Below are 27,598 nucleotides of genomic sequence, written 5' to 3'. Positions count from 1 at the left end.
ACAGTCCTACTTATTACAAAGGTATGGCACACCTGAAGCCATCTTGATTGGAATAAAGTGGTAACTCTTAAAACATTTAATTTAAAAAGGAACAAAATGAGGGGGTATATTTTGCCATATGAATTATGATTAGTGCTGCAGAAAGAAAAATTAGGGCACATTTTGAGTGACTTCTCAAACCCTCTTCAATTTCATTAAAAAATTCTGACATACAGTCTCCCAAGATGGCCACCAGAGACAAAAGAGCCTAAATGTAGCCCAAATATCACCCAGATGTACCCCAAGTATAGCCCAATGACAGAATGTCCCAGAGTGTTCTAAAGAACAACTAGAGCGCTAACAGTCTTACTTATGACAAAAGTATGGCACACCAGAAGCCATCTTGATTGGAATGAAGTGGTAAGTCTGAAAACACTCAATTTAAAAAGGAACAACATGAGGGGGTTAATTTTGCCATAGAAAGTATGATTAGTGCTTCAGAAAGAAAAATTAGGGATCATTTTGAGTGACTTCTCAAATCCTCTTCTATTTCATTAAAAAAATTCTGACATGCAGACTGAAACATGCACTTTGAATACCAGCAGCAGACGTCCCTGGTGAGCAGTAGATTTACTACAGTGATCTAATGTGCAACTAGAGTGCTAACATTCAGAATTTATGGCAAATGTGTGACACATCTGAATGCCTTCTTGATGGAACCAAAGTAAACAAGCATTGAAAATGCAATAGATCTCACCCTCGTTTAAGTTAAAGCCATTTTGTTTGTAATGAGGTGGCTTTTTAGCTTTGCTTTTATTAGTGTTTTTTCAACTTTCATGTAAATAACATGCATCTGTATGCATATAAGTATATGTATGCATGCATTTATGTTTGTATTTATATAGATATACAGATGATATATGTTTATATATGTATGTATATATATATATTCACTGAAAAAACCATAGGCTATAGACCATATATAGTTAGGAATTAGCATTTACAAAACCTTGAAAATTCACTGAAAAAACCATAGGTTATAGACCATATATAGTTAGGAATTAGCATTTACAAAACCTTGAAAATTCACTGAAAAAACCATAGGTTATAGACCATATATAGTTAGGAATTCGCATTTACAAAACCTTATTTTACTCACACAAAACCATAGAAATTCCATATATAGTTAGTTGCACTAACTATATATCGCGCACCCGCAATCCACTGCTGATGATGTCACATATTACATCATTCATGACATGGTCAGTGACATCACTGATGACATCACTGATGACATCTCAAATGACATCACTGATGACATCTCAAATGACATCACTGATGACATCACTGATGACATCTCATTTGACATTACTGATCACATCACTGATGATATCATTCATGTTATAATACGATGAACCTCTTCAGACTCTAATATAACCTTAGATACAATCAGTGTAAACAGACACTCACAGACTGTCACTCATCCATGGAGTTACTCACACACCTAGTCAGTCATGCAAAGAATCAATCACACCTCCATTTCCTCAACTATACAGTTATACAAACGTTACTTATTCAAACATATACTAACACATATTTACTCTCTTATACAATCCCTGATACAAGTTCACAATGATCCATACAGCCACTCACACATTCATTGGCTCTTATGCACAGTTATTTATATATGTCAACTCTCACATGTACTGTGTTTTACATATGTACTTACTTTGACATGTAGCACTGAGATATCCATTCACTCACCAATACACTCATGCACACAGTCAACCGCCCATACAGCTGTTTCCACATGCACTTTTGAAACCATACATCTAGTGAATCAACTGCTCACACATCTATGCACAGAGTCATACACCTCCCAGCCACCCACACACACACTCAGTCTCCCATACAAATACTTGGGCAACCAATCAATAACCCATATAGTTACTCATATAGCTACTTATCAACACATGCAACAGTTTACAGAACAACAGACATAATGATGCACAAATTAAGACAGTTTAGTCACTAACCCATGCACTCAGTGAGACACATTTAATCACTCACTCATACAGTCAGTCATGCACCTACTAAATCCTTCATCCAGACACTTATACATCCACTCATTCTTCAATATGTAAGACATATTTTAACTTTACAGAAACATACAGTCACTGGATGTTGTCATCAGTGATGTCATCAGTGATGTCATTTGAGATGTCATCAGTGATGTCATCAGTGATGTCACTGACCATGTCATGAATGATGTAATATGTGACATCATCAGCAGTGGATTGCGGGTGCGCGATATATAGTTAGTGCAACTAACTATATATGGAATTTCAATGGTTTTGTGTGAGTAAAATAAGGTTTTGTAAATGCGAATTCCTAACTATATATGGTCTATAACCTATGGTTTTTTCAGTGAATTTTCAAGGTTTTGTAAATGCTAATTCCTAACTATATATGGTCTATAACCTATGGTTTTTTCAGTGAATATATATATATATATATATATATATATATATATATATATATATATATATATATATATATATATATATATATATATATATATATATATATATATATATATATATATATATATATATATATATATATATATATATATATATATATATATATATATATATATATATATATATATATATATATATATATATATATATATATATATAGATAGATATATATCTATATATCTATATATATATATATATATATATATATTACCTACTGGCGGTCGCCAGTAGGTAGTTATAGTTAGGATTTTTTTCAATGTTAAATCTCAAAATTCTATTTGGAATAACTTTGGCACCGGTTGACGAATCTGCTTGAAAATTTCCTCAAAATGGCCTGGTCAAGCTCCGGTCCTTCCCTGAAAGTTTGGGGGGGGGGGATTTGTCAAGCGGGGGCGAGATAAAAGGGGGGTCCCAAAACGCGTTTTCCCCATGTTAATTTCCATAGGGCGGTCGATTTCACTTTTAGCTTGAACGGCTGAATGGATTTCCACCAAATTTGGCAAAATTGTAGGGACTGGTATCCCGATGTGCCTTTGCTATGTCTCAAGATATGTGCACCAGTGGATTTTGAGTAATTTAGGTTCAAAAAAATATATATATCTATAGGCGCGCTCCGGTGAACGCACCGGGGAGCCACCAGGCACGACACGCGACTTGCGCGCGGAAAGCTGATTGGCTCACGGGTGTCTGTAAACATTCGAAACATAGGCCAGCCGAAGGGGGGGGGGAAGAAACTGGGAGGAAACTTAGAGGCTTGGGTAACACGGGAGGTGAGAGTAAACAGACCCTATATCCAGTCAGAAAAGGTAGATACGAATGAATATCCTATACCCAGCAGGTCAAGGAAAGATGAAAACGATAATATGAGGCTATACCTTGAACACATCCCGCTAAGGCTAGGAGGAAAAAAGCTAGGTAAGAGGCAGCCTCTGAATAGGTCTCAACTCTTGCAAGGCTTTTTCAAATGCCAGAAGCTGAAAGCGATAAGAACGAGCGATATTAGGGAAGTGGGTTTTAGACAAAATAGAGAAGGAAAAGAGATTACTAGAATCACGTTGTACTCAAACCTGGTAAAAGACACGATTGAAAAGGCAGTAAACGAGTTACAAAAAGAAGGTATCCGCCTACTAAATGAGAACGAAGTTTTAGTAGAAGTAGAAGGAAAGGGATGGCAGGGAAACAACTTTCTAAAATGCCACGCAGGGCTAGGAAAGAGACAGGTTAGGTTATGCGACCTGGAGGACGAGGAGGTATTGCCCCTAGGAAACATAAAAATAGTTGCAAACAATTCAGAGATGGCACATGGGTGGGGAAACTGGAGTAAGGAGGCTGACCAGGCAGGACCCTCATCGAGACACACAAATGACTGCGGGGAGGAAGGTTGGCTAGATGATATTGAATAGGGAAAAGGTATGCCACATAGCATAAGGATAATCTCCTGGAATATAAATGGCCTAGGAAATGACTTGAAACAAAATAATATAAGGGAATTGGGGGAAAATACAGACATTATGTGTATCCAGGAGACTTGGCTATGTGGCAAGACCCCAATTTTTGATGGCTTCTACCAGCTAAACCGACCTGCAAAGAAATGTAGATTTGGGCACGCTGCTGGTGGAATTATGACTCTGGTATCGACTAAGATCATGGAGAAAGTAATTGAAATAAATGTGAAATGCAAATGGTTGTTGGCATGTAGAATAATACTATCAGGGTGTATAAAAATGGATACAATTCTAATGTTAAATGTGTACATGCAATGGGCCACCACAGAGCAATATGAAAAGGAAATGGCTCTCTTTAAGGAGGATATAGATTACCTTAGTGAAAAATACGGCAGGGATATGCTTATTCTCGTGGGCGACTTTAATCACAAACTTCACCCCGAGAAGGTAGATTGTTGGTTTCTAGACATATTGGAGGCCTATGAAATACCTCAAGCAACTTTCCCTGAAAGTATATCTAGTGCTAAAGATTTGCAGTTGGGAAACCTCCGGGGAACAAAAAACCTGTTCTGTTTAAATGGAAGATGCGAGCTAGACTGCCCCGCTAAAAAAACATTTAAACCAGGCTCTCAAATCTGCCCCATAGATTATGCCTTTACTACACCATGGAATTTTAGATTAATCTCAGGGTTCAGAATTGTGAATAGAGATGGAAGTGACCATAACATGGTAGCCTTGGAGATCCCGGGTGTGCACTTCGAATCTGGCCCAAAGGTTATGGAACAAGAGGTAGATTATCCCAGACGCCGTACAACTAGGCTTACAGAAGAATATGTTGCCAGATTAATAAAATTACAACAGAACCTAGACGTGAATGTAGCAAGGGATCGAAACCTCGATTGGTATGTACGAAAAATCGAGGAGGTGGTTCAAACTCTTAGTATAGGTCTAAAAAATATAAATAGAGGCAAAAACAAAAATAAAGCGAAAAGTGAGAAGATAGAGAAACTTACCGGCTGGTTTACTAGAGAATGCCTGGAGAAAAAAAGGGAAGTTAGGAGAATGACCCGCCGCATTCAGCAAAAGAGTGACCAAGATAATGTAAACACCCTAGTGGGCCTAAAAAGAGAATATAACATGCTTATCAGAAGGACAAAAAGGGAATTTGGAAAGGGGCGACCAATCGGTCCCCCCGAACGTATGGCAGAGTACCACGATCCCCCCGGGAAGCCATCTTGGGCGGGAGGCGAGTCTCGGCTGGTATGCCCGAAGCGGCGTAGCCGCGGCGCGCCTTTTCCCGCCCTCGAGTGGGTTGGCCTAGACACTGACGCGGCTGGCCACGCCCTTGGGGCAGGCAGGGGCGGGTTTACGCCCGCCCTGAAGACGGATAAAAGGAGAAACAAGACCAGAAGGCATCCTCTTGTTCCTGTGCTCTGAAGCTGCACCTCCTCGCTGCACGTGAGCTCGAGACGGAACGAAGAGCCAATTTTGAGCGTTGTAATCGTTCTTGTTTGTTTTTCAGATACTCTGTTGGAGAATGCCGAGGAAGGCGGGAAAGCGAATGACTACCGACCAGATGCTGCGTGTTCTCATGAAAGAGGTGACCGACCTAAAGAGGCGAATGGATAAAGGCGAGGAAGGGGGGCCGAAACGTCCTTTAGCGGGACCAGCCCCGGAAGGAAAAGGCAAGAGGCCCAGGAGGGGAGCAGCTGGGGGAGACATCCCGAGTCCCAGTGTCCCGCTCGAAGCACCCACTCCCGTGCCGGAGGAAGGGAATCCGATTCCCGTTGTGGTCACCCCCGTGTCCGGGGAAGATATGCCGCCCGAGCTGGCGGCACAATTAGCAGCGTGGTTGGGTAAAGGTAGCGAGGGCGCCACGGCTGTCGACGCGCAGGTGTTGATGAAGCAACTGCGTGAAACGCGGGAAGCAGCGACGGTATCCACGCCGGCTGCGGCTGCAGAGAAGCCACGGGGGATGGTTTTAGTCGCAGAGACAGCGTCCGGTGCAGGTAAGCGGCCATTGCCGATTGCGAGGGAGGAGTCGGCACCCTCTCGACGAGAGAAGTTGGGCCAGCATGTCCCTTTAGCTATTAAAGAAAAGATATGGGCAGGGGAGTATGTAAACATCTTCTCGTTGCTTACTGATCATTATGAGATGGAGCATGTTAAGGGTCAGAAGGACCTCATGCATCCGAGTGTTTGGCGCGCAAAGATGGCCGCCTTTAAGGTAAATGAAAACATTGGCAATTGGGGCAAGGCGTGGGGGGTTTTCACATCGATCTTGGGAGAACGAAGGCCCGAATTGCTACCCGAATTGCCGATTTATCAGTCACGAATCATGGGGTACTCTGTATCACACGAAGGTAATCATTGGTTCTGCTATGATAATATTTTCAGAAAAGCAAAAGAACATGATAAAAACTTAACTTGGGATTGTTATGATTCTGTGTCCTGGTCCAAAATGAAGGATACTGGTATGTTGAAATTGCCATTGGTAGGGAGTAACGTGGGCGAATCCTCCCGTCAGTATGCGGGGACGCCCTTTCGATCAGGTACGGGTACCGACAATCATTCCAGGCCTACCGGCAACGCAGGTAAAAAGGGGGTTTGTTGGAACTTTAACAGGGGCAAATGTACTAGGCCCCAGGGGTCGTGCAAATTTAGACACGAATGTAGTGGGTGTGGGCAATCATCCCATCCTGAGTCCACGTGCAGAGCCAAAACGGGTGATAACGGGGGTAGAGGAGGTGCCAAACAGGTCTAACATAGTCCGAGGGGCGCCTTTACCTACCCCGATTGATACCTTGGCAATGATTCCCTGGCTCAGCGAATACCCGGATCGTGCTTCCGCTGGGGTGGTGCGGAACGGGTTTTCATATGGTTTCCGCATCCCAGTGGGGGACTTTCAGGGTGTGGAAAAATGCAAAAATCAGATATCGGTCTTGCAGCATACGGCCGTGGTACAGGAAAAGATCCGGAAGGAGGTTACTCGAGGTCGAGTCGCCGGTCCGTTTAGTGTACCCCCGGTTGCTAACTTTGTTTGTTCTCCTTTAGGGGTGGTCCCCAAGAAGGACCCGGGTGAGTTTCGGCTGATACATAATTTGTCAGCCCCACGTGGTCTTTCCGTAAACGAAGCGATAGACCCGGAAATGTGTTCGGTGCGGTACGCATCCTTCGATGAGGCCGTAGCCATTTTGAATCGCCTGGGGCCCAGTGCGCTGATGGCAAAATCTGATATCGAGTCAGCGTTCCGGTTGCTCCCGGTACATCCAGACGATCAGCGTCTCCTGGGATTCATGTTTCAGGGTCAATATTACATGGATAGGTGTATGCCGATGGGATGCTCTGTATCTTGTGCCTATTTCGAGAAATTCAGTAGTTTCCTACAATGGGTCTTCACAAAGAAGACGGGTTTCCAACATGTGATGCATTATCTAGATGATTTTTTGTTCCTGGGGGCAGCCGGGGATCCGGAATGTGGGCAGGCTTTGGCCGCATTTTGTGTTTTAATGAATCAGTTTGGCGTGCCACTGGCACCAGGTAAGACTGTGGGTCCTTCGACTTGCCTCGAGTTTCTGGGGATCGAGTTAGACTCCGGAGAAGGTTGTTTCCGTTTACCAGGTGATAAAGTGTTAAAGTTCAGGGCATCCCTGCAAATGTGTATGAGCGAATCTAAGGTTAAGCTGCATCAATTACAGCAGTTAGTGGGACAGTTGAATTTTGCCCTAAGAGTTATACCAATGGCCCGCCCTTTTTCCCGTTCGATCGCTCAAGCCATGGTCGGACTGAAGGAGGGCCATCATCGCACAAGGCTCTCGGCAGAGGTCCGCCAGGACATGCGCATTTGGTTGGCATTTCTGGCGGATTTCAATGGTCGAGTCGTCTGGAACAAACCGGCCGTGTCCTCTGAGGAGCTGGGGCTGTGGACAGATTCGGCAGGGAGCATAGGTTTTGGTGCCATTTTCGGCACTCGATGGTCTGCACAAAAATGGCCGGCATGGTGGCGTGACAGTGGACTGACAAGTAACATTGCTTTCCTGGAACTTTTCCCCATTTTGGTGGCCCTGAGAACGTGGCCCGAAGGGTTCAGAGATCACTCTGTGGTATTTTGGTCTGACAATATGACCGTGGTTGAGTGTATCAATAGCCAGGCAGCACGATGCAAATGGATTTTGAGACTGCTAAAAGAAATCGTATTACTGTGTATGCAATTGAATGTGCTATTCAAAGCAAGACATGTCCCGGGGGTAATGAACCAGGCGGCTGATGCCCTTTCTCGTTTTCGTATGCAGGCCTTCTGGGGTTTTCTTCTCACAGCGGACCCGGTGCCGGCACCCTTTCCCGAAGCTCTCTGGTCTCTCGGTGCCCCGAACTTCGTAACCTCGTGGGAGAGAGTTTAGCACCCAGGACGAGGAACGCATATGAAGGGGCGTTCCGGTCCTATTTAGCCTTTTTGGGGACTGCTAGTGAGGAGCTTTGGGGCCAGGAGGAATGGGTAGTGAACTTTCTGATGTCTCTACATCTGGCAGGGAAATCGGTGGCCACGGCCCAGAGGCATCGGGCTGCCATTTCCTTTGTTGCTAGGGCTCATGGGATCCAGGACCCGACAGCGTCTTTCGTTGTGCAAAAAGCGCTACGTGGGTGGCAACGCCTTGAGGGTCGCAGAGTAGATGAGAGGCGCCCGATAGGTTTGGATAGGTTGGCCCAGTTATTATCCAGACTCCCTACAACATGTTCATCTCACTTTGAGACAGTGTTATTCCGAGCCGCTTTTACGCTGGCATTTCATGGGGCTATGCGGGTAAGCGAATTAGTGGCGAGGAACAAGCAGGATGTTACGGGAGGGCTGTGCGCAGAGCACGTTCAAATCAGAGGGGAGACAATGACTGTCTCGTTTGTAAGGTCCAAGACCGATCAGAGCGGGATGGGTGACTGCATAATTATACGCAGGATTCCCGGGTCGTCCATGTGCCCAGTGAAGTGTTTAGAGGATTATTTAACACGAAGGGTGGCATCATGGGGGGGGACCTTGTTGAGACACGCGGACGCCACCCCACTGACAAGGTTTCAGTTTCAGCGGGTGCTTGCGATGTCGATTACAGCTGCGGGCTTGAACCCGGGCGAGTTTGGGACCCATTCCTTTCGGATAGGGGCTGCTACAGAGGCTACAGCCAGGGGTCTGAATGTAGAACAAGTTAAACGTGTGGGGCGTTGGTCCTCCAATTGTTATAAAAGGTATGTGCGTTTGCACATGTTGTGAAGCTGTAATGATGTACTCACGCTTCTTGTTTTGTTTGGTTTTCAGTTACGCAAGCCTACGAGGCGGGGCGGACTATGCAGTCGACCCAACACCGGGACAGCGGTCAGACATCACCGGCTGTGAAAAAGGAGGTGTGGGTCGTGGGCCACTCATACGTGAGGCGTGCCGCGGACGTATTCAAGGCAGGTGACATGGTGCACGTGGCTGGGGAATACGGGTACAGTGTGTCCTTCTACGGAAAGGGCGGTCTCTGTATTGACCAGTTTGAATCATTTTTTGAGGGTTTGCTAGGGCGGACGAGGTCACCGCCATCTGTAGTCATAGTACATCTTGGGGGCAATGATTTGGTCACCACTGGTAGACGACTTCTCCTGGAGGCGATGCTTTCCACTGTAAGTTGGTTAGCGAGGAGAGTTCCAGGGTGCACAATTGCGTGGTCCCATATGATCCCACGAAAAGTGTGGCGGGGGGCTTTTTCTGTTTCTGCTTTAAATCACTCTGTGAGAAAAATTAATAACAAAGTGAGTAGGTTGTTCCGGTCCAATGCACTGCATTCTATTTCGCATGGGTGTATTAATGATGACAGTATGTATTTGGGGGACGGTGTTCATTTGTCTCGGGTGGGGAATGAATTACTCATAGGAGACTTCATAGCTTGGCTAAAAACGTTAAAACATGACCTTTAGATAGGAGTGTGGTGGGGGGTCCGGATAGCCGGTCAACTATCCGGACCTGTGGCGGTAAGGTCATGATCGGTGAGCACTAATTGGAAGATCCCTATGAGTGGGCGTTACCCATTACGGATGGGGGCGCTCGGGGGAGGTGGCCATTGGCCCCTCAACGGGGAGGCGGTCCCTTCTAAGGATGGGTCGCCGAAAGGAAAGGGAAGGCGGTCAAGGCCCCTTCATGGGTAGGAGGGGTTACAGCCCCCTCCTGGTGAATTTCCCGGGGCCAGGACGTCTGCGACGGCAGATGTGGTAAGTTGTGTGAGGTGTGGGGGGGGTCTACGCTACCTTCTAGATACCTCACACGAGCCTCGTACGACCTTTAAGTGGCGTCGAGTTTTATTGGGGCCCCCGTCAAGTCAAGGGAAATTGGTAGTTGCACTTGAGGTATGCCTCCGTGCCGTCCCTCACAAGGGAGGGGGATATGTCTGGGTTAGGGATCTTGACACCGGTTACGACCTTGCCGTTGGCCCTTAAACGTTAGGATGTACAATTTCAAAATTTCAAGTAAATGTTTTGTAGGATGTTAGTTCGGCTAGGAGAACCTTTGTATTAGAGGATATGTTAAGGTTAGCCAAACATCGCAATGTGGTAATGAAATTGTACATAATATGAAACTGTTGATTTAATGTTTTAATTTTGTTTCATATTTTAATAAATACGGCCGGGAGGGTCACTCCCTCCCGTCTTCCAAAAACTTCAGAACTGTTTCCGGTTTCCCATCCTTGGGGATTGTGTTGAGAGGGGGTGGCGGGTATCTCAGCCATATGGAAAGGGGCGACCAATCGGTCCCCCCGAACGTATGGCAGAGTACCACGATCCCCCCGGGAAGCCATCTTGGGCGGGAGGCGAGTCTCGGCTGGTATGCCCGAAGCGGCGTAGCCGGGGCGCGCCTTTTCCCGCCCTCGAGTGGGTTGGCCTAGACACTGACGCGGCTGGCCACGCCCTTGGGGCAGGCAGGGGCGGGTTTACGCCCGCCCTGAAGACGGATAAAAGGAGAAACAAGACCAGAAGGCATCCTCTTGTTCCTGTGCTCTGAAGCTGCACCTCCTCGCTGCACGTGAGCTCGAGACGGAACGAAGAGCCAATTTTGACCCACCCACCAGCCCCTGAAGACAGCGAGTGGTTTTTAATAAAGTTTGATGGATAACTCTGATTTTCGTTTACAGGTTGTGGTATTATCGTGAAGATTTTGAGTATGCAATAAAGAATGGTCGATTTGTGTTATGTTTTGCAAATAAAGTATTTCTGCTTTAGTGTTCATCAGTACGCATGCTTTGAATAAAGTTGTTGTTGCTGCTGTTGGTTATATGTAGTCGTTTAGTTATTTAGTTAGCATTGTCGTATTTATTTTGGTCGGGGGGTAAGGTCATGATCGGTGAGCACTAATTGGAAGATCCCTATGAGTGGGCGTTACCCATTACGGATGGGGGCGCTCGGGGGAGGTGGCCATTGGCCCCTCAACGGGGAGGCGGTCCCTTCTAAGGATGGGTCGCCGAAAGGAAAGGGAAGGCGGTCAAGGCCCCTTCATGGGTAGGAGGGGTTACAGCCCCCTCCTGGTGAATTTCCCGGGGCCAGGACGTCTGCGACGGCAGATGTGGTAAGTTGTGTGGGGTGTGGGGGGGGGTCTACGCTACCTTCTAGATACCTCACACGAGCCTCGTACGACCTTTAAGTGGCGTCGAGTTTTATTGGGGCCCCCGTCAAGTCAAGGGAAATTGGTAGTTGCACTTGAGGTATGCCTCCGTGCCGTCCCTCACAAGGGAGGGGGATATGTCTGGGTTAGGGATCTTGACACCGGTTACGACCTTGCCGTTGGCCCTTAAACGTTAGGATGTACAATTTCAAAATTTCAAGTAAATGTTTTGTAGGATGTTAGTTCGGCTAGGAGAACCTTTGTATTAGAGGATATGTTAAGGTTAGCCAAACATCGCAATGTGGTAATGAAATTGTACATAATATGAAACTGTTGATTTAATGTTTTAATTTTGTTTCATATTTTAATAAATACGGCCGGGAGGGTCACTCCCTCCCGTCTTCAAAAAACTTCAGAACTGTTTCCGGTTTCCCATCCTTGGGGATTGTGTTGAGAGGGGGTGGCGGGTATCTCAGCCATATAAAGAGGGATGCTGGCAAAAATTACTCGAGGCAATTGAAACTAAGAACTTACGAAACTTCTGGAAGTTAGTCCACTCAGCAGCAGATCACCAACCAGGGAAAATGAACTGCATTGTAGAAGAGTCCGCATGGGAGGAGAATTTACGCGATCTGTACAGCCCAGGAAGAAAATCTGTACACAGACTGGAGCGGTCTGGTAGCAGAAATAAAACCCGGTTTTTCCGCCCCAGAGGTTAAAAAGACGATAAAAGGTTTGAATCTCACAAGAGCAGCAGGCCCAGATAACCTCCCGGCTCAAATAATCAAAACTCAAGTAGATTGGTGGGCGGAATTTTTTGCAAATATGTTTGAAGTCATCTTAGATACTAGCAAACTCCCCGATAACTGGAATGGGGCCATAATAAGGCCAATACATAAGAAAGGGGAGATGAACAACCCGAAAAATTATAGATTAATTAATCTACTGGACATCGGGGAGAAAATATTTGCAAAAATAGTTCTTGGCAAATTAACGGACTGGGTGGAAGAGAACTCAATTATCCCGGTGGAACAGGGAGGCTTTAAAGAAGGGCACTCCACCGTGGATCACTGTTATGCCCTGTGGGCCCTTGCCCGGAAGTCGATAGAACAAAAGGGGAACCTGTTCTGCTGTTTCGTCGACTTCCGGGCAGCCTTTGATTCAGTGGACCGGGGGGAACTATGGGAGTGCCTGAGTAAATATGAAATCCCTGTGTGCTTACTTGAAATCTTGAAAGAATTACACAGAGGGAACTGGGCCCAAGTCATTAAAGATATACAAGGGGCGCTGACAAAGAAAATTGAAATAGGGAATGGACTGAGACAGGGCTGCGTCCTAGCTCCGCTCCTTTTTTCAATATTTCTAGCGGATCTCCCAGCAGCACTAGAGGTGGAAAGAAGCGCGAGCCCGAGAATGAATAGTAGAAAGGTCTCTTGCTTGCTGTATGCAGACGATCTTGTGATTACTGACCAGACAGAGCTCGGGCTACAAAGAAAACTAAATGTATTCCATGATTACTGTAAGGAAAAATTGCTGACAGTGAACATGGAAAAAACAAAGATCATGTGCTTCAGTAAAGGGACCAAGAATTTTAGCTGGTACCTAGATAAAATAAAATTAGAAACGGTAAAAGAATATAAATATCTTGGTCTTTGGTTTGAACCCTCCTTAAAATGGGACATGCATTTGGCACACCAAAACGCAAAAGCATCTTCCTCCATTTGTGGCCTGAAAAAATTCAATAAAAACTATGGGGATATGTCACACAAACCGTTATTAAAAGCATACGAGTCCATGATACCGCCCCAAGTACTGTATGGTGCAGAAGTACTCCTTCTAAGCGGAAAGGGAGGCTGGGATCGGGAGGAAGGTAAGGCCCTGAAAACATTATTGTCACTACCTAAGTCATCTACGATACAGGCAATTAGACTGGAAACAGATATGATTGGATGGACTACTCAGGCCAAAATGGCGATGGTAAGATTCTGGAAACGCCAATCCCAGGGGGTAGGGGAAAAGGTCTCACATTGGTGTAGTGAAGAAATCCGCCACAGTAACCTAAGGTGGGCACTAGACGCAAAAAGAAAAATAAAGGAAATAATCGGGAATCTAAAAGTGGGAGTAAACCAAAATTCTCTAGATGTAGAGTTCACGAAGAGTGCACTCAGAGTACAAGGAAGGGAGTACTCCAGAAGGCAGGATATAGGATATCTAAGAAACAAAAAATCAGTGGTAAATATGATAGAATCATGGGAAAACGAGATTGAGTACCCATACTTAGAAACCCTGCCAAATTATGCATTTAGGTGGGAGATACTGAAAATCCGAATTGGCACCATCCCTTGGCTAATGGAAGGGAGAGTTAAGGCAGAAATGTTATATCCAGATGGTACATGTAAATGTGGCCTGGGGGCCAAGTGTGAAATGCTGCACATACTACTTGACTGCTTGACATGTTTAGAAGTGAGAAAACGGTTCTTACGACCTTTATTTATAAAATATGGCATAAGACAACGAGTACAAGCGACAAACTTATTGATAGGAATGGAAAATCTGGAAATAGCAATTGCACTTGGTAACTTTCTGAAAAAGGTGAATCGCATAGCACAGGAACAACAAAATAAATCAAATTGAGGAACCTATATGGATAGACACAAGTAAAAGCTAAGTTACGAGGGATTGCAAGCCTATAAGATATCGGATAGTACTGTAATGAGAAACATATCGAAATTGCCTATTTTTAATGTAATATCTTCCAGTTTTATTATGTATAGCATGTGTTTTAAAATTCCTCTTAACATTTTTTATGTCTGTGCTACCCATAGAATGCCTTCTCTTTTTAAATTTTGTATAACATATAGAAAGCGGCATGGAGAGTAACAGCCTGATTTTATTAATTTTGTATGGTTTTGATATTGATGTGATGCATTTCGATCTCATTGTTTAAAGACCACGGTCTAAATAAACAGAGTTTCTCTCTCTCAACATTCGAAACAGTCCGGAGCCGCCGCCATCTTGTGTCTCAGTAGGATTGAGACACAAGAGGTGACATAAAAAAGGGGGGAATTGACCATAAGGGGGCAGGGTAGACCCCCTCCTGACCCCCTAGGTTTAATGTGGCGGCTAAAATAGGGTCCCGCGGGGCATTTAAAAAAAAAAAAAAATTTCGATTTGCGTGGGGGAGCGCCCGGTACGCGCACCGGGAAGCGCACCGGGGAGCGAAGTAAGGGGAAAATCCAGGACCATATTTATGAAGGCCTTGCGCTGCCAGTTTTGCACCGCCTGTGCGTCACTTTTTGTGACGCACCAGCGGTGTAAAAAAATGCGCCTCGTTGCGCTATATTTAAAAAGTGACGCATCTAGGTAGATGGGTCACTTTTTTAAAACCCTGAGCCACATTATACCTGCGTTAGGTATAATGTATGCAGAGGGGGCGTTCCCCCGCAAAAATCTTGGTAATAGCGACGCAGTGAAATCTATGAGATTTCACTGCGTCACTTTTAGGATGCTGTTGAGCCAAAATCTTGCGCCTGCCTCACAGCAGGTGTAAGACTGACGCAAGACCTTTCACATGCTGCTTTCCCCATGTGAAAGGACGCATTACTGGAGTTGCGTCACTTTTGTGACGCACTCCAGCAATGCGTCACTTTTGTGTTTACAGTTACATCAGAAATACTGACATATCTGTAACTCCTTGCGACATGATTCGTCATACATTAAATATGACACATCTGGAATGTCGTAAGGAGTGCGCACAGAAAAGTGACGCATCGCACCAGCGGTGTAAAGAAATGCGCCTCGTTGCGCTATATTTAAAAAGTGACGCATCTAGGTAGATGGGTCACTTTTTAAAACCCTGCGCCACATTATACCTGCGTCAGGTATAATGTATGCAGAGGGGGCGTTCCCCCGCAAAAAGCTTGGTAATAGCGACGCAGTGAAATCTATGAGATTTCACTGCGTCACTTTTAGGATGCTGTTGCGTCAAAATCTTGCGCCTGCCTCACAGCAGGTGTAAGACTGACGCAAGACCTTTCACATGCTGCTTTCCCCATGTGAAAGGACGCATTACTGGAGTTGCGTCACTTTTGTGATGCACTCCAGCAATGCGTCACTTTTGTGTTTACAGATACGTCAGAAATACTGACGTATCTGTAACTCCTTGCGACATGATTCGTCATACATTAAATATGACACATCTGGAATGTCGTAAGGAGTGCGCACAGAAAAGTGACGCATCGCACCAGCGGTGTTAAAAAATGCGCCTCGCGCTATATTTAAAAAGTGACACATCTAGGTAAATGTGTGTTTCGATACCTATATCGAGGTAGATGGGTCACTTTTTAAAACCCTGCGCCACATTATACCTGCGTCAGGTATAATGTATGCAGAGGGGGCGTTCCCCCGCAAAAAGCTTGGTAATAGCGACGCAGTGAAATCTATGAGATTTCACTGCGTCACTTTTAGGATGCTGTTGCGTTAAAATCTTGCGCCTGCCTCACAGCAGGTTTAAGACTGACGCAAGACCTTTCACATGGTGCTTTTCCCATGTGAAAGGACGCATTACTGGAGTTGCGTCACTTTTGTGACGCACTCCAGCAATACGTCACTTTTGTGTTTACAGATACATCAGAAATACTGAAGTATCTGTAACTCCCTGAGACATGATTCGTCATACATTAAATATGACACATCTGGAATGTCGTAAGGAGTGCGCACAGAAAAGTGACGCATCGCTGTTTTCACGTAGCGATGCGTCACTTTTCAGAAATGAGGCCTCCAGTTTATTCACTGTGTCACCTCTACGACCCTTTCTTGCGTCAATACGTCCCTTTTGCATACATTACACCTGACGTAGGAATAATGTGGCACAGGGGTTTACAAAGTGATGTATTTACCTAGAAACGCCACTTTGTAAATATGAATAAATAAGGTGCATTTTTTATTGGACTGTTGTGTCACAAAAAGTGATGCTTTGGTGGCATTAAAGTGACGCATGGCTTCATAAATGAGGCCTTCTACCTTCAACTCCAGCAATGCATCTTTTCTTATCCTTCAACACTCCTGTTCCTTTTCAACATTTTCATTGAAAATCAACATTCCCCATATTCACTCTTCTTCTCCTTACTTTCCTTCCTAACACTCACCTTCTTTCAGTCCTCCTACTTCACTTCCTTTTTCCTCCCATACCTTTCTGTTCTTTCTTACTCATTCTCCTTTCCATTATCAATGCACTCTATTTCACTTACTCTTTTTCATCTTTTTTAAGAATATAGCTCTTTGATGAGAATGGAAAGGGGCGACCATTCGGTCCCCCCGAACGTATGGTGGAGTACCACGATCCCCCCGGGAAGCCATCTTGGGCGGGAGGCGAGTCTCGGCTGGTATGCCCGAAGCGGCGTAGCCGGGGCGCGCCTTTTTCCCGCCCTAGAGTGGGTTGTCCTAGACACTGACGCGGCCGGCCACGCCCTCGGAGGCAGACGGGGGCGGGTTTACGCCCGCCCTGAAGACGGATAAAAGGAGCAAAAGCCAAGAAAGCATCCTCTTGTTCCTGTGCTCTGAAGCTGCACCTCCCCGCTGCACGTGAGCTCGAGATGGAACGAAGAGCCAATTTTGAGCGTTGTAATCTTTCTTTTTGTCTTACAGATATTCCGTCTGAGAATGCCCAAGAAAGTCGGGAAGCGGGTCAGTACCGATCAGATGCTCCGCATGCTCATGAAGGAGGTAGCCGATTTGAAGAAGCAGATGGCGGCTAAGGACGGGGAGGGAGGACCGAAACGGCCTTTGCCGGGAGCAGTCCCCGGTGGGAGAGGCAAGAGGTCCAGAAGGGGGGCACTCGGGGGGGAAACCCCGGTTCCCGATACCCCACTTGAGGAGCCAACCCCGACGCCGAAAGAAGGGAATCCGATCCCCGTGGTGGTCACCCCCGTGAACGGGGAGGATATGCCTCCCGAGTTAGCGGCATAATTGGCAGCGTGGTTGGGAAAAGATAGCGAGGGCACCACGGCTGACGACGCCCGCGCAGTAATGAGGCAACTGCGGGAATCTAGGGAGGCTGCGAAGGCACCATCTTCTGTTAACGCATCAGGCCCAGGTTCGGTGGCAGATGCAGCGTCTGGTTCAGGTAAGCGGCCATTGCCGATTGCGGGGGAGGGGTCTGTACCTTCACGAAGGGAAAAGGTGGCTCAGCATGTTCCACTGGAAGTTAAGGAAAAGATTTGGGCGAATAAGTATGTGAACATTTTTTCTTTGCTTACCGATCATTACGAGATGGAGCATGTAAAGAGCCAAAAGGAGCTCATGCATCCGAGTGTTTGGCGCGCAAAAATGGCCGCCTTTAAGGTTGACGAAAACATTGGTACTTGGGGCAGAGCATGGGGCATTTTTACCTCCATCATGGGCGAGCGCAGGCCCGAGTTGTTGACCGAGTTGCCAATTTATCAATCACGTATCATGGAGTATTCCGTAGCATATGGGGGCAATCAGTGGTTCTGCTATGACAATCTTTTTAGAAAAGCTAAGGAACACGACCCAATTTTGACTTGGGATTGTTACGACTCCGTGTCATGGCAAAAAATGGAGAGTACAGGAATGTTGAAGGTACCATTGTTAGGGAGTAACGGGGGGGAATCTTCCCGCCAAAACTCTGGGACACCCTTTCGGACGGGTGCAGGTAACGAGTACCACTCAAAGCCGAGTGGCAACACAGGTAAAAGGGGGATCTGTTGGAATTTTAACAGAGGGAAATGTACGAGGCCCCAGGGGTCATGCAAATTCAGACATGAGTGTGGGGGGTGTGGGCAGCCATCCCATCCTGAGTCCATGTGCAGAGCCAAAACGGGTGATAACGGTGGTAAGGGAGGCGCCAAATAGGTTTGATATAGTCCGAGGGGCGCCTTTACCTACCCCGATTGATACCATGGCAATGATTCCTTGGCTCAACGAATACCCGGATCATGCTTCCGCTGGGGTGTTACGAAACGGGTTTTCATATGGTTTCCGCATCCCAGTGGGGGATTTTCAAGGTGTAGCAAATTGTAAGAATCAACTGTCGGTCTTGCAGCACACGGCGGTGGTACAGGTAAAGATTGGGAAAGAGGTGACTCGAGGTCGCGTCGCCGGTCCATTCGATTTGCCACCGGTTGCTAACTTTGTTTGTTCCCCTCTAGGGGTGGTCCCCAAGAAGGACCCGGGTGAGTTTCGGCTGATACATAACTTGTCAGCCCCACGTGGTCTTTCCGTGAATGACGCGATAGACCCGGAAGTGTGTTCGGTGCGGTACGCATCTTTCGATGAGGCCGTTGCCATGTTGAATCGCCTGGGGCCCGGGACGCTGATGGCAAAATCGGACATCGAGTCAGCGTTCCGGTTGCTCCCGGTACACCCAGACGATCAGCGTCTCCTTGGTTTTCAGTTTCAGGGTCGCTATTACATGGATAGATGTATGCCAATGGGGTGCTCGATTTCCTGTGCCTATTTCGAGAAGTTCAGTTGTTTTCTGCAATGGGTATTCACAAGGAAGACAGGTTTTCAACATGTTATGCACTATCTCGATGACTTTCTGTTTTTGGGGGCAGCCGGGGATCCTGAGTGTGGACAGGCTTTACATGAATTTCGTGTCTTAATGAATCAATTCGGTGTGCCATTGGCACCAGGTAAGACTGTGGGTCCCTCGACCTTGCTCGAGTTTCTGGGGATCGAGCTCGACTCGGTAGAAGGTTGTTTTCGATTACCCAAGGAAAAAGTGTTAAAATTCAGCTTATCCCTTGAGACATGTATTCGTGCAACTAAAGTAAACCTGCATCAATTGCAACAGGTGGTGGGTCAGTTGAATTTTGCCCTGAGAGTGATGCCAATGGCGCGCCCCTTTTCCCGTTCGATTGCACAAGCCATGGTCGGCCTGAAGGAAGGTCATCATCGCACGAGGCTCTCGGCAGAGGTTCGCCAAGACATGCGCATTTGGTTGGCATTCCTGGCGGATTTCAATGGTCGAGTTGTCTGGAACAGGCCGGCGATGTCCTCCGAGGAGCTGGGGCTGTGGACAGATTCGGTGGGGAGTATAGGTTTTGGTGCCATATTTGGCGCACAATGGTCGGCTCAAAAATGGCCGTCATGGTGGCACGAGTGCGGGTTGACAAGTAACATTGCTTTTCTCTAGCTTTTCCCTATTTTGGTGGCACTGAAAACTTGGCCCGAGGGGTTCCGTGATCACTCTGTGGTGTTCTGGTCTGATAATATGACCGTGGTTGAGTGTATCAATAGTCAGGCAGCACGATGCAAATTGATTCTGAGACTGCTCAAGGAAATTGTGTTGTTATGCATGCAACTGAATGTACTGTTTAGGGCAAGACATGTGCCGGGGGTGATGAATCAAGCGGCTGATGCGCTTTCTCGTTTCCGTATGCAGGCCTTCTGGGGTTTTCTGCCCACAGCTGACCCGGTGGCGGCACCCTTTCCCGAAGCTCTCTGGTCTCTCGGTGCCCTGAACTACAAAACCTCGTGGGAGAGAGTTTAGCACCCAGGACGAGGAAGGCATATGAAGGGGCGTTCCGTTCCTATTGGGCCTTTTTGGGTACTGCTAGGGGGGAACATTGGGGTCAGGAAGAGTTTGTAGTGAAATTTCTGCTCTCCTTACGTCAGGCAGGCAAATCAGTAGCGACGGCCCAGAGGCATCGGGCCGCTATTTCCTTTATGGCAAAGGCTCATGGGATCCAGGACCCGACAGCGTCTTTCGTTGTGCAGAAAGCGCTACGTGGGTGGCAACGCCTTGAGGGTCGCAGAGTAGATGAGAGGCACCCGATAGGTCTGGATAGGCTGACCCTCTTATGGTCCGTACTCCCGGCAACGTGTTCATCCCAGTACGAAGCAGTGTTGTTCCGAGCCGCATTTGCACTAGCATTCCATGGGGCTATGCGGGTAAGCGAATTAGTGGCGAAGAACAAGCGGGATACGATGGGGGAATTGTGCCGGGAGCACATTCAGGCCAGGGGGGAGACGATGACGGTCTCGTTTGTTAGGTCCAAATCCGATCAGGGTGCAATCGGGGACTGCGTAATCATTCAGAGGATCCCCGGTTCTTCCATGTGCCCTGTGGTGTGCGTAGAGGAATACTTAGCGCAGAGGGTGGCAGCATGGGGGGGGGCCTTGTTGCGACACGCTGACGCCACCCCACTGACGAGGTTTCAGTTCCAGAGGGTGCTTGCAATGTCGATTTCGGCCGCGGGCTTGAACCCCGGCGAGTTCGGGACCCATTCCTTTCGGATAGGGGCTGCTACTGAGGCTACAGCCAAGGGTCTGAGTGTAGAGGAAGTAAAACGTGTGGGGCGTTGGTCCTCGAACTGTTATAAAAGGTATGTGCGGTTGCACATGTTGTGAAGCTGTAATGATATACTCACGCTTCTTGTTTTTGTTTGGTTTTCAGTTGCGCAAGCTTACGAAGCGGGGCGGACTGTGCAGTCGACCCGACACCTGGGGACCAGCGGTCAGAAATCACTGACTGCGAAAAAGGAGGTGTGGGTCGTGGGCCACTCATACGTGAGGCGTGCCGCGGACGTATTCAAAGCAGGTGATATGATTCACGTGGCTGGGGAGTACGGGTACAGGGTGTCCTTCTACGGAAAGGGCGGGCTCTGTATTGACCAGTTTCAATCCTTTTTCGAGGGTTTGTTAGGGCGGACAAGGTCACCGCCGTCTATAATCATAGTCCATCTTGGGGGCAACGATCTGGTGGCCACTGGTAGACGACTTCTTCTTGAGGCAATGCTTTCCACAGTAAGTTGGTTGGCAAGAAGAGTTCCAGGGTGCACAATTGCATGGTCCCATATGATCCCACGGAAAGTGTGGCGGGGGGCTATTTCGGTTTCTGCTCTGAATCATTCCGTAAGGAAAATAAATAACAAAGTGAGTAGATTGTTTCGTTCAAGTACACTGCATACTGTTTCGCATGGTTGTATCAAAGGGGACAGTATGTATTTGGGGGACGGGGTTCATTTGTCCCGGGTGGGGAATGAGTTACTCATAGGCGACCTCATAGCTTGGTTGAAGGGTTTAAAACATGACCTTTAGGCAGGAGTCGGGGGTCCGGATAGCCGGTCAACTATCCGGCCTGTGGCGGTAAGGTCATGATCGGTGAGCAGTAATTGGAAGATCCCTATGGGGGGGCGTCACCCATTACGGATGGGAGCGCTCGGGGGAGGTGGCCAATTGGCCCCTCAACGGGGAGGCGGTCCCGTCTAAGGATAGGCCGCCGGAAGGAAAGGAAAGGTGGTCAAGGCCCCTTCCTGGATAGGAGGGGCTACGGGCCCTCCTGGGGAATTTCCCGGGGCCAGGACATCTGCGACGGCAGATGGGTAAGTTGTGTGGGGTGCGGGAGGGGGTTTACGCTACCTTTTAGACACCTCACACGAGTCCTCGGACGACCGTTAAATGGCGTCGAGTTCATTGGGGCCCCCGTCAAGTCCAAGGGAAATTGGTAGATGCACTTGAGGTACGCCTCTGTGCGGTCGCTCCCCTCACAAGTGAGGGTGGTATTTCTGGTTTAGGGATCTGACACCGGTTACGACCTTGCCGTTGGCCCTTAACGTTAGGATGTACAATTTCAAGTCAAATGTTTTGTAGGATGTTAGTTCGGCTAGGAGAACCTTTGTATTAGAGATCTGTTAAGGTTAGCCAAACATCGTAATGTGGAAATGAAATTGTACATAATATGAAACTGTTATTTTAATGTTTTGATTTTGTTTCATATTTTAATAAATACGGCCGGGAAGGGTAACTCCCTTCCCGCCTTCCAAAAGTTCAAGAACTGTTTCCGGTTTCCCAATTCTTGGGGATTGTGTTGAGAGGGGGTGGCGGGTATCTCAGCCATATGGAAAGGGGCGACCATTCGGTCCCCCCGAACGTATGGTGGAGTACCACGATCCCCCCGGGAAGCCATCTTGGGCGGGAGGCGAGTCTGGGCTGGTATGCCCGAAGCGGCGTAGCCGGGGCGCGCCTTTTTCCCGCCCTACAGTGGGTTGTCCTAGACACTGACGCGGCCGGCCACGCCCTCGGAGGCAGGCGGGGGCGGGTTTACGCCCGCCCTGAAGAAGGATAAAAGGAGCAAAAGCCAAGAAAGCATCCTCTTGTTCCTGTGCTCTGAAGCTGCACCTCCCCGCTGCACGTGAGCTCGAGACGGAACGAAGAGCCAATTTTGACCCACCCACCAGCCCCTGAGGACAGCGAGTTGTTTTGAATAAAGTTTTGATCTGGTAACTCTTTTTCTTGCAGGTTGTGATGATTGTCGTGAAATTTTGAATATGCAATAAAGAATGGTTATTTTCAGTATGTTTTGCAAATAAAGTAATTTTGCACTAGGATTGATCAGTATTTATGCTTGTAATAAGTTATGTTTGTTTTGTAATCTTAGTAAGTTAGGTAGAATTTTCGTATTTATTTTGGTCGGGCGGTAAGGTCATGATCGGTGAGCAGTAATTGGAAGATCCCTATGGGGGGGCGTCACCCATTACGGATGGGAGCGCTCGGGGGAGGTGGCCAATTGGCCCCTCAACGGGGAGGCGGTCCCGTCTAAGGATAGGCCGCCGGAAGGAAAGGAAAGGTGGTCAAGGCCCCTTCCTGGATAGGAGGGGCTACGGGCCCTCCTGGGGAATTTCCCGGGGCCAGGACATCTGCGACGGCAGATGGGTAAGTTGTGTGGGGTGCGGGAGGGGGTTTACGCTACCTTTTAGACACCTCACACGAGTCCTCGGACGACCGTTAAATGGCGTTGAGTTCATTGGGGCCCCCGTCAAGTCCAAGGGAAATTGGTAGATGCACTTGAGGTACGCCTCTGTGCGGTCGCTCCCCTCACAAGTGAGGGTGGTATTTCTGGTTTAGGGATCTGACACCGGTTACGACCTTGCCGTTGGCCCTTAACGTTAGGATGTACAATTTCAAGTCAAATGTTTTGTAGGATGTTAGTTCGGCTAGGAGAACCTTTGTATTAGAGATCTGTTAAGGTTAGCCAAACATCGTAATGTGGAAATGAAATTGTACATAATATGAAACTGTTATTTTAATGTTTTGATTTTGTTTCATATTTTAATAAATACGGCCGGGAAGGGTAACTCCCTTCCCGCCTTCCAAAAGTTCAAGAACTGTTTCCGGTTTCCCAATTCTTGGGGATTGTGTTGAGAGGGGGTGGCGGGTATCTCAGCCATATTGGAGGTAGTTCTGAAAAGAACTTTTGGTTTTCTTCTTTTATCTAAACAGGAACAAAAACAGGGAATGGAAACTGCTCAACAGGAGCAAAAAACCCAAAAAAATTAGGGGTGGGAAGGGCAGTGATGGTTCTCCAATGCTCGAACCATGAGCTGGACACTTTGCTCCCCATAGGTGGGGAGTTTATTGCAGTATCTGCATCTGAGGACACCATGGTTAAATGCTGGTTGAATGTTTGGCACCTGCTCCTGTGATTGCCCCCTCCCAGAAGAAGTTGTTCCTCCGGTGGATGTAGAGGCCCCATCACTGGGAACCTCTTGTGCCAGAGCCCTGACACTTTCCCGGGCAAAATTTTGGGGGTGCTTCCTCTGCACATGCCGGATCATTGTGAACTTCCCAAAAGAGTACTTTTTCAAAGGGTTACCTCGTGACAGCTCTTCTTTGCAGATCCTGCACTGCACTTTTGCAGCATTTACCTTTTTTTGTCCGGGTGGGATTTCAAAAAATTTCCAAATGAAATGTTCCTTAACTTTTCGTTGAGGAGGATCTTCATTAATGAATTCTGGGTCATCCTCACTGCTGGATTGTCTGGCAGCCATTGTAAAACAAAGGAGCAAAAGGGCAGGTCTTGCAGTCACAAAAGTGAAAGAAGAAGTGAAGGAAATGGGTGGGGATTTCATTCTTTGTAAAAAAAAACTGTTAGCAACCAATGAAAAGTGTTTTTTAAGGTCACATGACCCGACGCGCTTACGCTGCGCGCTCCGGAGAGCTTCTGGGTGCGCACACGCGGCGCGAACGTAGGCGCTTCCGGGGCGCATACGTGGCGCGAACATAGGCGCTTCCGGGTGCGTTTACGCGGCGCGAACGTAGGCGCTTCCGAGGGAGCTTACGTTGCGCGCCGAAGTGACGTCATCAAACTTTTACGGAAATGCATAATCATTTTCCTTATAAAAAAAAACTGATTTTATTTGTATGGTATGAAATGTTTTGCATTATTATTAACTTTTCATTCATATTTTTTTCACGAATGAAAGTAGCGCTCTGGGTGCGCTTTCTGGAGAGCTTCCCGGTGAGCTTACCGGAGAGCTTACCGGAGAGCTTACCGGAGAGCTTACCGGAGCGCGCACCCAGAGCGCAAAAGAAAAAAATTATATAAAAAAAAATCTAAAATGAATACTTACACAAAAGAGCAAATTGTAAAAAAAAAAAAAAAGGTTAAAAACTCGATATAGAAAGGAATTAGCATTTAAAAAACCTATGAAATTCACTGAAAAAACCATAGGTTTCAAACCAGTTATACTTAGGAATTAGCATTTAAAAAACCTATTAAATTCACTGAAAAAAACATAGGTTTCACACCAGTTATAGTTAGGAATTAGCATTTTAAAAACCTATTAAATTCACTGAAAAAACCATAGGTTTCACACCAGTTATAGTTAGGAATTAGCATTTAAAAAACCTATTAATTTCACTGAAAAAACCATAGGTTTCACACCAGTTATAGTTACCTGGAAATTTTACTGACATAAAACCATTGAAATTCCCACGTTATAGTTAGTTGGACTCACTATAACTTGCGCTCCTGCAATGCACTGCTGATGACGTCACATATTACATCACTCATGACATGGTCAGTGACATCACTCATGACATTACTGAGGACACCATCCTTGTGACAGAGTGACAGACCTCCTTTCAGTGTGTAATATAAGCCTTGAAACGCATATTCAAAAATAGTATTTAACATTTTCAAAAAAGTGGAGATACCCATACCAGTTACAACAAACAATTCAGTAATTCCACCATCTATATACACATCCACTCATTCACAAACAGTTCTATATAATCACTCATACATATACTCACTCATCATATGTAGTGATACACCTATACATCCTGTTACACACCGATAGTCATCCAAAAGTTACTCACACACATACTCACACATGAAAATAAACTATTGAACATCCATTGATTTGCATATACAACTATACACACACTCCCACCTTACTTCTAAGGGAACTTACACATACTTACTCTCTTAAACAAGCACTTATAGAAACACATACTTAATTAAACAGGAACTCTTACAATCTCTCACTCTCACATATACTCACTTATATACATCAATACTCACATATACTAGATTAAAACATTTGTCGTTACTGAAAAAGACACTAGTGACACAGTCATTCACTCAATAACACACACATATACAAACTCATCCACCCATACAGTTCTGCACATATGCTGTCTTCAAAACACATACAAACAGTGAGTCAGTCATTGATGCATCTATGTGCTAAGTAATACCCCCACCAAACCATACAGACACTCATACTGATACTAAAAAAAACATCTAATAACCTGTATACACACACATGTAGCTTCCCACCAACCCATGCAGCCACTTATACACAAAGTGAAACACTGATACATATATTTAAATATTTAAACATTACTCGCTAATATATGTATTCACTAAGATACATTTAATAAGCCAGTTAACCAATCAACGTTTTTTTTTAAAAAAACATCCATTTAAACACTTATTTAAACATTTATTCTTCCAACGACCTTTACATATACATATATAAACCATATTTATTTTTCAGAAAGACACACATTCACTGGATGGTGTCATCAGTGATGTCATGAGTGATGTCGCTGACCATGTCATGAGTGATGTAATATGTGACGTTATCAGCAGTGCATTGCAGGCGCGCAAGTTATAGTGAGTCCAACTAACTATAACGTGAGAATTTCAATAGTTTTATGTCAGTAAAATTTCCAGGTAACTATAAGTGGTGTGAAACCTATGGGTTTTTCAGTGAATATATATATATATATATATATATATATATATATCTATATATATATATATATATATATATATATATATATATATATATATATATATATATATATATATATAGATATATATATATATATAGATATTCCTCTCCTTCCTGCTTCTCCAGGCACGGCACGCAGGACACAAAGACCACCACACAGTTCATCCAGTACCACAGGTCAGTTTATTATCGCCCTAGTTCTCCCTCTGGCATGACGCGTTTCGGGTATGGACTACCCTTGATCACATAACGCAACACTGATTCAAGAGACCTTTAAATACTCATTTTTTTCTCTTTGCTGAGCGCACCACGTGATTCATAACAAGTGAAGATATACTTAAAGTGTAAAGCGAGTGGCTTTCCCATTTTTGTAGATACAGCACATATGGATGATTAGATATTACGATCAAATGCACAGCTACTGTTTGCATATAGTTATAACTGCATTAATGCATATGCGGCATAACAAGGACTGGAATTGTGCAAGTTTACAAATACAAATTACTGCGGCATAAGTTTTACCAATCTATACACTTGGAATAATTAAATAGTTTTCAATAAGTTATACATTTATCCATATTAACACATACCCTCATTGTACAAAAATATATCTATGTACATATATTTATGTATATATAGCTCCATTTCCTATATTTTGTAATACATATATTTACATATAATACAAATAAGAATGACAAACATGTTCTTGCAGCTTGAATGCTGTCATTATGTACCAAATTATGCCATTATGTAAACCATGAATATTATCACTATACCAGCTCCTATGTTACCAAGTATATAAATAGAGCCATTGTGCAAATTATCTGCCTGAATGCAGACACATATGTGCAACTACGCTTACTGTGCGGAATTGATCTTATCTTGTAAGTCCAAGTGCTGTAAACATTACTGAATAAAATTCATATTGTAACTATGACAACTGAGCCCAGTTGTCAAGAG

This window comes from Lissotriton vulgaris, chromosome 4_1, assembly GCF_964263255.1.
Source record: "Lissotriton vulgaris chromosome 4_1, aLisVul1.2, whole genome shotgun sequence".
Taxonomy (NCBI): Eukaryota; Metazoa; Chordata; class Amphibia; order Caudata; family Salamandridae; genus Lissotriton; species Lissotriton vulgaris.
Note: the sequence above shows the minus strand (reverse complement) of the source record.